This window comes from Ursus americanus, chromosome 23 (assembly GCF_024610735.1).
Source record: "Ursus americanus isolate L20-20 chromosome 23, mUrsAme1.1.p, whole genome shotgun sequence".
NCBI classification, from domain to species: domain Eukaryota; kingdom Metazoa; phylum Chordata; class Mammalia; order Carnivora; family Ursidae; genus Ursus; species Ursus americanus.
In genome coordinates this window covers 42,184,477-42,196,327 of record NC_142149.1, presented here as the reverse complement: position 1 = coordinate 42,196,327, position 11,851 = coordinate 42,184,477, and the positions used below count along the sequence as shown (strand labels likewise).

General features: G+C 45.6%; 1 long non-coding RNA gene across 1 annotated transcript; it reads right to left on the bottom strand.

The window, feature by feature from the left end:
- Positions 1-11,620, bottom strand: LOC148107999 (uncharacterized). The gene is made up of 2 exons (XR_015721369.1): positions 11,444-11,620; positions 1-9,214 (listed from the first exon to the last, which is right to left on the bottom strand). It is a non-coding gene; the product is annotated as an uncharacterized LOC148107999 (long non-coding RNA).
- Between the last annotated feature and the right edge of the window lie 231 nt (positions 11,621-11,851).

The following is an 11,851-nucleotide window of genomic DNA, read 5'->3' as shown; positions in this document are numbered from 1 at the left end:
TTAAAAAAAAAAAGAAAATGGGCGGAAGATTTGAGCAGATATTTTTCCAAAGACGATGTACAAATGGCCAATAAGCACATGAAAAGATGTTCAATATCATTACTCAGAAGGGAAATGCAAATGAAAACCACACTGAGATTGCTAAAGGGAATGGAGTTTCTTCAGAGGATGATGAAAGTGTTCTAAAGCTGATTGTGGTGATGATTGCGCAACTGTGAATGTATGAAAAACCACTGGATTGTACGCTTTAAAAGTAAATCTTATTTTTAAGTAATCTCTACATCCAATGTGGGGTTTTAACCTATAACCCCGAGATCAAGAGTCACATGCTCCCCCGACTGAGCCAGCCCAGCGCCCCTGGGTTGTACACTTTAAATGGGTGAATTGTATGGAGGTGAATTATATCTCAATAAAGCTGTTAACCAAAAAATCCAGAAGGAGATGCCGCTTTAAGCATACTCAGATGGCTAAAATAGAAAAGACAGACAGTAACAAATGGTGATGAATACGCAGAAAAATCGCAACCCTCATACATTGCTGGGGGGATTGTAAAATGGTGCAGCCAGTTTGGAAGCTTCTCAAAATGTTAGACAGAGAGTTACCATAAGACCCAGCAACTCCTCTCGTAGGTATAGACACAAGAGAAATAAAAACACATATCCACACGAAAGCCCGTACATGAATGTCCATAGCAGTATTATTATGATAGCTAAAAAGTGGAAACAATCTAATTGTCTGTGAACTGATGAAGAAATAAGCAAAACGTGTCATATCCACATAATGGAAAAATATTTGGCCATAAAAAGGAATGAATTCATTACTCCATACACAGCATGGATGAATCTTGAAAACATCATGTTAAGTGAAAGAAGTCAGACACAAAGGACCACATGTTGTGTGATTACATTTATTGGAAATGTCCAGAATAAGCAAATCTGGGGAAACAGAAAGCAGATGAGTGGTTTTCAGGGGCTGGAGGGAAGAGGGTAATAGGGAGTGACTACTAACAGGGAGAGGGTTTCTTTTTGGGGTGATGAAAATGTTCTAAAATTAGATAACAGTGACGGTTGACTCTACGGTGACTCTACGAATATTCTGAAAACCACTGAGTTGCACACTTTCAAAGGACAGATTTTATGTGAATTATATCTCAATCAACCTGTTATTAAAGATTTTGTAAAAAATCACGAATAAGGGTGCCTGAATGGCTCAGTCAGTTAAGTGACGACTCTTGATTTCGACTCAGGTCATGACCTCAGGGTTGTGAGATCCAGCCCCACGTCGGGCGCCATGCTGGGCGCGGAGAATGCTTAAGATTCTCTCTCACCCTCTCTTCCTTCCCCTCCCTCTCTAAAAATAAAAATAAAATAAATAAAATAAAAATCATGAATATAGTAACGTGAATACCACAAATCAAAATAGCATTATAAAGTTAAGTAGTGAATAGGACTCTAGTAAAAATATAGAGAATGACTCTGTATGTTATAGGATAAACATCTGAAAATGTAATTATTTTGCACAAGTAGGCAAAAAACAATAGTGCAAATAGTAAAAGGGATATTGAGTATCTGAAAATTGGATATTACGGGGCTAGCGATTTCTTTACCTCTATTCCTCAGTGTATTGTTTATTATGAACTTGTCCAGATGTAAACATAAAGCCACCCATGACTTTTTATTGTCTTTTTCAAACAAAACATGGTGACCTCTCAATAAAGAAGTATTTTTTTCTAGAATAAGAACATAATAATACTTTCCAAATTGACGAATTTTGTTTCTAAAGGCAAACAGAAAATATCATAGCCATAGCAACATTATTGAAATCTACACGTCTGCAGCAAAACCAGGCTATAAATCATCCTATTGCCAAAAAGGTCTAAATCCAATTAATGACTAAATCCAATTAACGAGCTAATGACCCATGTTATGCTTGAAGAGAAAGCAAACAAAAGTTCTTTATCTAGTGATGTTCTAGGCTGTTGCAAAAAATTCAATAGCATACAATGTAACAAAGCACTTACTATCAGGAGTGCGTCCTAAAGATATTTCCCTTCACATAGGAAGGAAAATGCTGATGTTCCGTGTACCGAACAGCCTTTGGCGTATGTGTGCTACATATAGAAGGGAAAGTGCTCCCTGGCATTTTATTCTCTGCATCACTGCAGATTCATGATATGGGAGAAGAGAGTTTTCATCTATAATTATTATCTTGTGAAAAAGTATATGTTGGAATCGGTACTGATGGAAACCTAGCCAAATGCTTAGCAAAGAAGAGCACCATTCTAGGAATAAAAGGTTGCACCGGAGTGCCAATTCACGCACTGCTTCACTCACAGAGAACAAAGCAAACAGCAGGTGCCCTGACCTTGACTCAGGGACGAAGGAAGGAGAGGAGATGGCAAATATGCAATGCAACTAATGAGTGAACGTCTTTTCAGCATGTTGCGAGAAGAAACGAGACTCTGCTTCTCTAAGCGGAGGCATGTCGTCTGCTGCGGAAAGGCGCTCCCACACGTTTTTTTAAATAAAGAAAGTGATTTATAGTATTTCTTCGTGACACTCATACTGCCTGGAGAGATATTTCTCTAATTTCAAGGGGATTATCTCAGCTCTGTGTTCACATTCTTGCATGGCCTGAACCTGGCACTTCAAGGCAGATATAGAAACAAGTTTTAAAAGTTGAGAATGGGAATGAACTTGCAGAATTTCTTAAGAAGATGTAAACACAGTGGCTAACTGAACGTAATAATAATAATAATAATAGATGTAAACAACCTAGATCCGTTATTTATTGCTGCATAAATAATTGCCCCAAGAAGCAGCAGTTTACAACAATAGACATGCTCTCACAGTTTCTGCAGGGCAAGAATCTGGGTGCAGCTTAGCTGGGTGACTGGTTCAGAGTTCCTCCTGAAATTGTGGTCAAGCTATTGGTGGAGGCTGAGTCATCTCAGGGCTTGACTGGAGAAGGATCTATTTCCAAGCTCACTCAGGTGGGTGTTGGCAGCCCTTGGTCATTCCTGGCGGTCGGCTGGAGACACCAGTTCATTGCCATGTGGACCTCCCCCAGGGCATCCCACAACGGCAACTGGATTCCCTCAGTAAGTTCTCAGGCGGAGAGCAAGACAGAAGCCATAGTCTTTTTGTAACCTGATGACATCCCATAATTTCTGCCATATTCTCTTTGTTAGAAATGAGACGAGTCCTGTCCACACACAAGGAGAAGTGATTACACACAGGTATGGATAGCAGGAAGTAGGGATCCCTGAGGTCCTCTCAGGGACTGCTCGCCACAGTAGCCATGTTCTTCCATCGGTATGGCTTTACCTGGATCAGGGGTGCCCCATGATTCACCAGGTCCTGGTCAGTGAAGCTCTCTCTACTCCTCCATCTGGCATGGCCTGAATTCTCAGTGCTCTGTGATCCAGGAGGCATACCTTGACCAACCATGTCAGTCATTGAAGATAGGTGCAAAGCCTAAATCAAATCCTAATTTGGAGTCCAATGCCCTTGGGTACACAGCTATTATAGACATTTCCCCCTGCCTCCTTTAGCTGGCATGGCTGTGTGGTGGGACAGGTCTAAGCCCATTGCTCTCTTCTACTGTGGCCGGGACAAAGGTTATCTTAGACAGCATGTCTTCTTAGCCAGGATACGTTGAGATACTAATCATCCCAATCCCTCAAATGGAGGTGGTCTGCCCTGACCTGAGAGGTCAGTGGAGTGGGTGCAGCCTGAGAGGGTGCTTCATCTTACCCTTGGGAGTTTGCTCTCAAACATGTGCAATGTTTGTTTAGGCCGGTCAGCCCAAATAAGGGCGGCCTGAATTGAGGCAGGGAGTCTCTTATTGATCTGCTCCATCAGGGCTAGAGACGACTGGTTGTCCTTCGGTCTCCATTTTCCTTTGTACTTAGTAACAAAATCCCTGATTATTTACTGGGCACATGACTGTCCGGAGTAAAAACAACAATGATCAGTCTTCTTCCAGGGAGATGTGGTCACGTGACCAGGTTCTGGCCAATGTCATATAAGCAGTAGTTGGTATGAGCAATAGAAGTAGTCTATATGAGCTATTTCCAGGGAATAGCCTTAAAAGAAAGCAAAGCCTGGCTTTGCCCTTCTTCCTTTGTGTTGGCTATAATATGGACACAATGACTAGAAGTCTAGCAGCTATGTTGAGATAACCTTGGGAATAGAAGCCATGCAGGCTAAAGCAATATGCAAGAAGGATACCATGGCATACCTTACCAATCCTGGGATGACTATCTCTGGACTTCTTAACTATGAGAGAAAAATAGATTTGCATATTTAAGTCATTTCTAGATTTTTCTGTTACTCCTAAATGATTCCTGTACTAACAAATGATGTGGCTTTGTGCAAGTCCAGACCCAAAGTGTATGCAATTCAAATCTAGTCTTGCCATGACCTGAGCTCCCCCACTACCTCCTACGATATTCTTCTAGTAGGCAGGTATCGTCTCTAAATACAGGGCAAAGAGTTCAAGCAAACATTGCCAGGTTCCCAATGGCAACTCTACAATCTGCACAGAGGGGGACGTTCCTGCTGAACTGTAGGGATGGGGCTAGGTCAGGGCAGGGGCTAGTCCTTGGGGTTTTCTTTAGATAGAGGGACCAACAGGTGCCTGTGGGGCTTGCAGCTGAGCTCTCCTGCCATCTGTCCTGGGTGTTGCCCAAGCCCAGGTTCCAGATGTGTAGGTCAAGCCCTTGTCTAACTCAGCTATGTAGAGCCAGCAGGTACCTTTAAGAACAAGGAGTGGGACTTGCCAGGAACGAGGAAGTACAGATAAAAGACAAGTGAAGCTGTCTTCTGGAAGAAGGCAGGGACTGGGCACAAACAAGTCCGTATCAAGCACCAACGTGGACAGTGTTTGCGTTGTGTGTGTAATGTCAGCCAGAGGGCCCTGGGAAACAAAGGCCATGTCTGTTTTCCTTTCATGGCCTCTGCTCCTCAGTGTCAATTACTTTCTCTAATGAAACCCACACCCAGGCTTATGCCAGGGCTGTGCTCAGCTCCCACTCTCCTTTTCACCGCATGCCAAGGAAATAACTTGGCTCCAGGCATACATGGGAGGTGGGGGGGGCATTTCTGGGGTACTTTGTGCTGATGATAGAACCCAGAGTATCTACCAGTTTCTTGGGCCCATCACATCCCTAATATAAAATGCAAGTCTTGTTTTGCAGGAAGGGCAGGAATTCACCTTAGGCGATAGGAGAATTTCAGCAAATTACAACCTGCTATAAGAATTCTGGACTGTGCATATTTGTTAATGTTTCTGAACTACACTTAACATTAGCTTGATAAACTCACTCCAATATCTTCAGACCGTTCTCTGTTGGTAGACGCTGGCCCAAGAATATCTCCAGTTCAAAATCCATTACCCAGTACCTATTATTTTTTAAATATATTTTCCAAAATGAGGCAGAGGGACAGTCACTGGTCCAGAAGTGGTCAGCGGGATGGGAAACATGTGGGTCCTCAAGTCAAGCAGACCTGCAGTGAAACGGAGACCCGCACACTGGAGTCCAGAGGGAGTGTCCGTGGTTGTGGAATAAGAAATAAAGGAGTGTGTGCATGACTTAGGGTTACAAAGGTTACTAGCTGAAAGAGTAAAAATATGAATAAAGCTTTAATGGGAAGCAGTGGGGGAGGTGAAAAGGAAATGTTTTTAGCACACCAGATCCTTATCTTACACAGCAGGAAGCCAGCTGATACATCAAAAATGATGGTATTTTTTCTTTTTTCTTTTTAAGATTTATTTATTTATTTATTTGACAGAGAGAGAGAGAGACAGCCAGTGAGAGAGGGAACACAGGCAGGGGGAGTGGGAGAGGAAGAAGCAGGCTCCCAGCAGAAAAGCCTGATGTGGGGCTCGATCCCAGGACTCTGGGATCACGCCCCGAGCCGAAGGCAGACGCTTAATGACTGAGCCACCCAGGCGCCCCCAAATGATGGTATTTTTTCAACAAATGTTTATGATGTCCTAAGTCAATGAGGATACAGACATAAAACAAACTAAACAAAGTCACTACACTCGTTCTACTAATAAGCCTATTGGTTAAAGATAAGAGATATTAAGAAGGAATAGTAAAAATCTAAAAAGAGTTGCCTTGGGGGAGCCTGGGTGGCTCAGTCAGTTGGTTAAGTGTCTGCCTTCAGCTCAGGTCATGATCCCGGGGTCCTGGGATGGAGCCCACGTCAGGCGCCCTGCTCAGTCGGGAGTCTGCTTCTCCCTCTCCCTCTGCCCCGCCCCACTTTGTTCTCGCTCTCTCATTCACTCACTCTCTCTCAAATAAATAAATAAATAAATAAATAAATAAATAAATAAATAAAATCTTGGGAAAAAAAAGAGTTGCCTTGGGGAGCAGATTTAGGAGAGGTGGGGGGTAGAGAGAAATAGGACAAGGGATTGATTTTCTTGCAAGTTCTGCCATACTATGTATATATTAAATATATTAAGTTACTCCTCCAATATTCTACTACCTATCAGTTATATATCCTTGAATACATTACTCAAATTCCCTGGGCCTCCATTCTTCTGTCTGGAAATTGGGGATAATAATGATCTCCTCAAAGACTATTTGTTACAGGAGTATCTGCCTAAAGTAGACACAAAAATGTCAGTCCCCTCCCTATGTCTCCCATGTAATTTTTTTTTTAAAGATTTTATTTATTTATTCGACAGAGATAGAGACAGCCAGCGAGAGAGGGAACACAAGCAGGGGGAGTGGGAGAGGAAGAAGCAGGCTCCCAGTGGAGCAGGGAGCCCGATGCAGTGCTCAATCCTAGGACCCTGAGATCACGCCCTGTGCCAAAGGCAGACACTTAACCGACTGAGCCACCCAGGCGTCCCAATGCAGATCATTTTTTTAAAAAGATTTTATTTATTTATTCATTCGACAGAGATAGAGACAGCCAGCGAGAGAGGGAACACAAGCAGGGGGAGTGGGAGAGGAAGAAGCAGGCTCATAGCAGAGGAGCCTGATGTGGGGCTCGATCTCATAACGCTGAGATCACACCCTGAGCCGAAGGCAGACGCTTAACCTCTGTGCCACCCAGGCGTCCCCTCCCATATAATATTTTGCAGTTCAAGACTTTCAGGCTGAGAAGCGACATAACACTCCTGGGTCCTGTCCATCTGACACAAGGATGCTCATCTCGAATTTCTCCAAGCACTAGGGGAACGGGATGTACGTCGGAGAGAACCCGCATCTTGAAAGAACGCTGACCAAATATAAACATGATTTCCATTTGGACAATAGGTTCAAGTTGCTGATAACAGCTAAGGTAATTTGCTGTCCTGACTCTATTATTGCCTCCGAAGCTCTCACAAGTGGCTACTTAATCCCTGAGATACTGAAGGCCTCATGATGTAAGAGAGAGAACAACTGTAAATTCCAGAGAGAGAGAGATCACTGTCTGGGATCAGGTTGTAAGGGTAGAAAAAAACAAAAAACGTCAACCCAGAGCCGGGAAGATTGCTGACATCCCCGCCGGCTCCGAAGGGGAAGTGCACAAATCCGATCCTTTGCGAGCTGACCCCCACACGGCTATACACACAGGGCGGCCTGCTTGCAGGGTCTGCGATCGGCCAGTGGAAGGGGGGGGCAGTGAGGGGAGGTTTTAGGGGTAAAGCACAGGCAGCGATGGGCTGGAAAAGATGGAACAACCAGGCCTGGCGGGGGAGCCCTGAGTTGTAGCAGCTGCCAATTTCCATGGTGTAAATACTCCCCGCGTGGCCGATTTCAAGCTACCGCATTGGCAGCAGCTGAATGCATGATGGAGAAGAAACGCGCAGTCAGCTCTTCCCCGCGGGTACCAGTCAGTCCCAACACATTGCTGGCTGCAGGCTTCCAGCACTGTTCTCTTCCAGAAAAAACTCCCTGCTCCTTACGCTCATCTGCTTCTACAGTGGTGGGTCCTGATTTAATTTGGAGTCCAGAATCCGTCTGTACCTCCCCAACAGCATTGTTCATTCAACCCTGATTGCTTATTTACTCTTTTGTAAAGTTCATGGCCCATCCCGGCTCATAGGGACTCTGGGACTGGCGTATCTCCCCACCCCAAATCCACACAATGGTTGGCAAGACCATTTGTTTATTCAAAAGCAGCCAACAGGATGCTGCAGGCCGGTCCGTGAAGCACCCTGCCCCTCAAGGTTTGGCAAGCTCCCGCTGGCCAGGGAAAGCTCCAAGCAGGCAAGAGAGAGCTCCCTCACTTCTGGCGGCCCCCACAGCTACAGTTCTTTGGAAATTAAGGGCTGCCTCGCTGTTTGACACATGTATGAACCTCTTTCTCACAGGAAACTCTCCCTCGTTAGTCTCCAGGCGGCCTCCCTTTGAAACTGCCCCCGGCCCCTTTCCTCTCTGAAGTCCTGTATCCTGGAGCCAGAGAACTTACACCCAGGCTCTATAGGGGCCTGATGTTTATATACTCGGGGGATCCCCTTCTTTAAAGAAAAGAATCCAACCTCATTAATATAAAGCTTCTAGGGTCAGGGCCTTTAGAATGAGTCTGTGCAAACGAGGGTCTCTAGCGGAAGGTTCATTGGCTTCCAGTAAATACGCCTCTGTAGCCAGCTTATGCTCCAAAGAGAGCTGGAGGTTTGCCTGGTGACGGTGAGCGGTGGAATGTCCTGGGTTTTTTCCTTGTGAGGGAGGAGGAAGTTCCAAACCCTGCGCTGCTGGAAAACTCTGCCTTCGAGCCTGATCCCGGAAGATATTAGCCACCTCCTAAGGAAGCCAGTTTCTGCGGCAGCACTCTTGCTGAATCCCATGGCTACTCCCCCGGCTTGGCACGGACACCGCAGCACTCCTGTAACAGGCCGAGACCTTCCCCGGGGGTCCAGGGAAACATCTTCTCTAACCCCCAGCCGGCTAAGTTCAAAATCACAGCGGAGGAGAAGGGACCTCTAGTGGCCAATTTCAAAGGTCACATCCCTGCTACCTTCTCGCTCGTCTCTGAAAGGTGTTCTGGTCTGTCAACCCTGGCTTGTCAGTTCCAAGAGCTAGAACAGGAAACTCTAGACTAGATCAGAAGAATTCGGGGTTTTGATACACGTGGGTTGTGGAGGGTAGGATGACATCTCTGTGTGGCGTGTAGACGATGGAGTGGATCTTTTCTGGGGTACTTGCAGACAAAAACTACTGCTCTCCGAGGGAGGCTGGGTCCAGTGCTGTGCCAGGGAGTGAAGGGATCTAGGGGAAGCAGAAATGGGACCTCAGCCGAAAGTAATAAATGGTCTGCATTTTGAAAGTGGAGCAGAATACTGTGAAAGAGTGGATTTTAATCTCTTTTTTAAAATCATGACTCTTTTGAAAAGCTAATTAAAAGCCAGAAACCATCTCCTCAGAAAAATAACCAAGTCCACTTGCACACACACACACACACACGCACACACACCACACGCACACGCATTTTTGCCTGAAATTCAGGAATTTCACGGATACTCTAAGGCACGGCCATAGTGATTCACGAAGCCAAGTTAAACTCCGAAATGAGGCATTTGGCTAAGAATGCAGTGGGGCAGCCAGGAATCTCGAGTGGATTCCAATCCCTGTGTCACTTCGGACAAGTCTCTACCTCTCTGAACTTCATTTCCTCATCTATTAAAAAAAGGAAGGGTAGGCAGATGTAGGATTCCAGATAAAAGACAGAATACTTAGTTAAATCTGAATTTTAAATAAATACAGATTTTGTTTTAGTATAACTCTATCCCAAATATTGGCTTTGTCATGAATTAACAGTTGCACAGGACATACTTAGACTAAAAAGGTATTCATTGTTTACCTGGATTTTAAATTTAACAGGGTGTCCTGTATTTTTATTTGCTAAATCTGCAACCCTAGACAGGTGGTCTTTGAGGTCTAATTTAACGTCTAATATCTTCAGTGATGAAGGAATCCTAATGAAAACTGGGAAGTTAGAGGATCATTAATCACTGTTTAAGCTAGAAATTCCGAAGTCCCATGACTGAGTGTAAGCAGTTTATTATTTTTTTAATTTTTAAAAGATTGTTACTTTTTTTTTTTTTTAGGTAATCTCTACATCCAACATGGGACTTGAACCCACGACCCCAAGATCAAGAGTCTCATGTTCGTCTGACTGAGCCAGCCAGGCGCCTCTGAGTTTAAGCAGTTGAGTGGACACTGTGTTGGATTCTGGATGGAAAAGTCACCACATGGGGTGCCTGCATTGCTCAAAGGACCACTCTATTGTTGCTAGGCTGTGACTGCCAGATCTCTAGCTTTTCTGTCACTTTAAAACCCTCAGTGTGGGGCGCCTGGGTGGCGCAGTCGTTAAGCGTCTGCCTTCGGCTCAGGGTTCGGCTCAGGGCGTGATCCTGGCGTTATGGGATCGAGTCCCACATGGGGCTCCTCGGCGGGGAGCCTGCTTCTTCCTCTCCCTCTCCCTCTCCCCTGCTGTGTTCCCTCTCTCGCTGGCTGTCTGTCACATAAATAAATAAAATCTTTAAAAAAAATAAAAATAAAAAAATAAAACCCTCAGTGCATTCCCAGTGACTAGCTAGATGACCCTCCTGGCTTGCAACCCTCCAGCCTTTTGCCAAGCAGCTGCCTCCGTCACATAAAGCTTGGGGACTGCAGATGTGAAGGCCGTGGCTCAGAACGGCACTGCTTAAGAATGGCTTCAAACCTGTGCCTCTCAGGCCTTTCCTACATGCTGGTCGCTTGGTTCCCTCTCCTGTTCCTCATTCCCGGGCCACAGGAGGTCCGGTGAGCCCCGTGCACCTGCAGAGCCCATCTCCCACAGACGGCCCTGTGTACACATTCTCTTCCAGGGGAGCCCCCAACTTGCACCCCTAATTTATCTCCAAGTGGGTATCTTCCTCATCTCTTTCTCCCTTCCTTTCTCTTCCTTCCATTCCTTCCTCCCTCCTCCCCTCCCTCCCTCCTCCCCTCCCTCCCTCCTCTCCTTTTGCTGCTGTTTCTTGCGTACCTGCCATGCTCTAGGCACGTCCCCTGAGCTGGGGGTCTTCCACCCCCATCACTCTCACCAACCCTCGCTCCATAGTCTGTGGTTCCCAAAATGAGAATCCTGAACACTGTGTAGGTCACCTGGTAGGTTGTTAAAGATGAAAATCCTGAGTCTCATCAGATGTGATGAATGATGGGTGCCTGGAGACTCCCCAGGTGTGTCTGTCTTTCCTCTTTCTTTCTTTCTTTCTTTCTTTCTTTCTTTCTTTCTTTCCCTCTTCCTCTCTTTCAAAAATATTGCTTATTTATCTGACAGAGAGAGGGAGACCACGAGCGGGGGGAGGGGCAGAGGGAGAAGCAGACTCCCCACCGAGCAGAGAGCCCAACACGGGGCTCGATCCCAGGACCCCGAGATCATGACCCGAGCTGAAGGCAGATGTTTAACTGACTGAGCCACCCAGGTGCCCCTCCCCAGGTGTTCCTTATGCTCACCTAAATCCGCAGGCTGTGGCTGCCAGTTCTTGGACCCCCTTATCTGTCCAGAAGTGCACGGGGCTCCATGTGGAGCAGATTGGTTTCCACTCCTAGGAATTTCCAGATTCGGGGCTGCCTGTCTCCTCTCCCTCTGGGTCTGAGCTCCTTGTGGGAGATGTGAAGTCCTAGACTCTGTTAATACTCCACCAGCCAAACTACTTAGGCTTAATGGTTAACTACTAGGCTTCGCTATTTATGGCAAAATTGTTTCCCCTTTCTGTCAGTTTTAGGAAAGAGGAATGTTCCAGGAATGACTTTTATGACCTTGGACAAATCTCATCACTTCTTTGACTCTCCAGAAGGGGCGCCATGATATCATTTTTGAAAAATCTGAACTCCCTCTCCAGCACTGATCGCACTCTACCC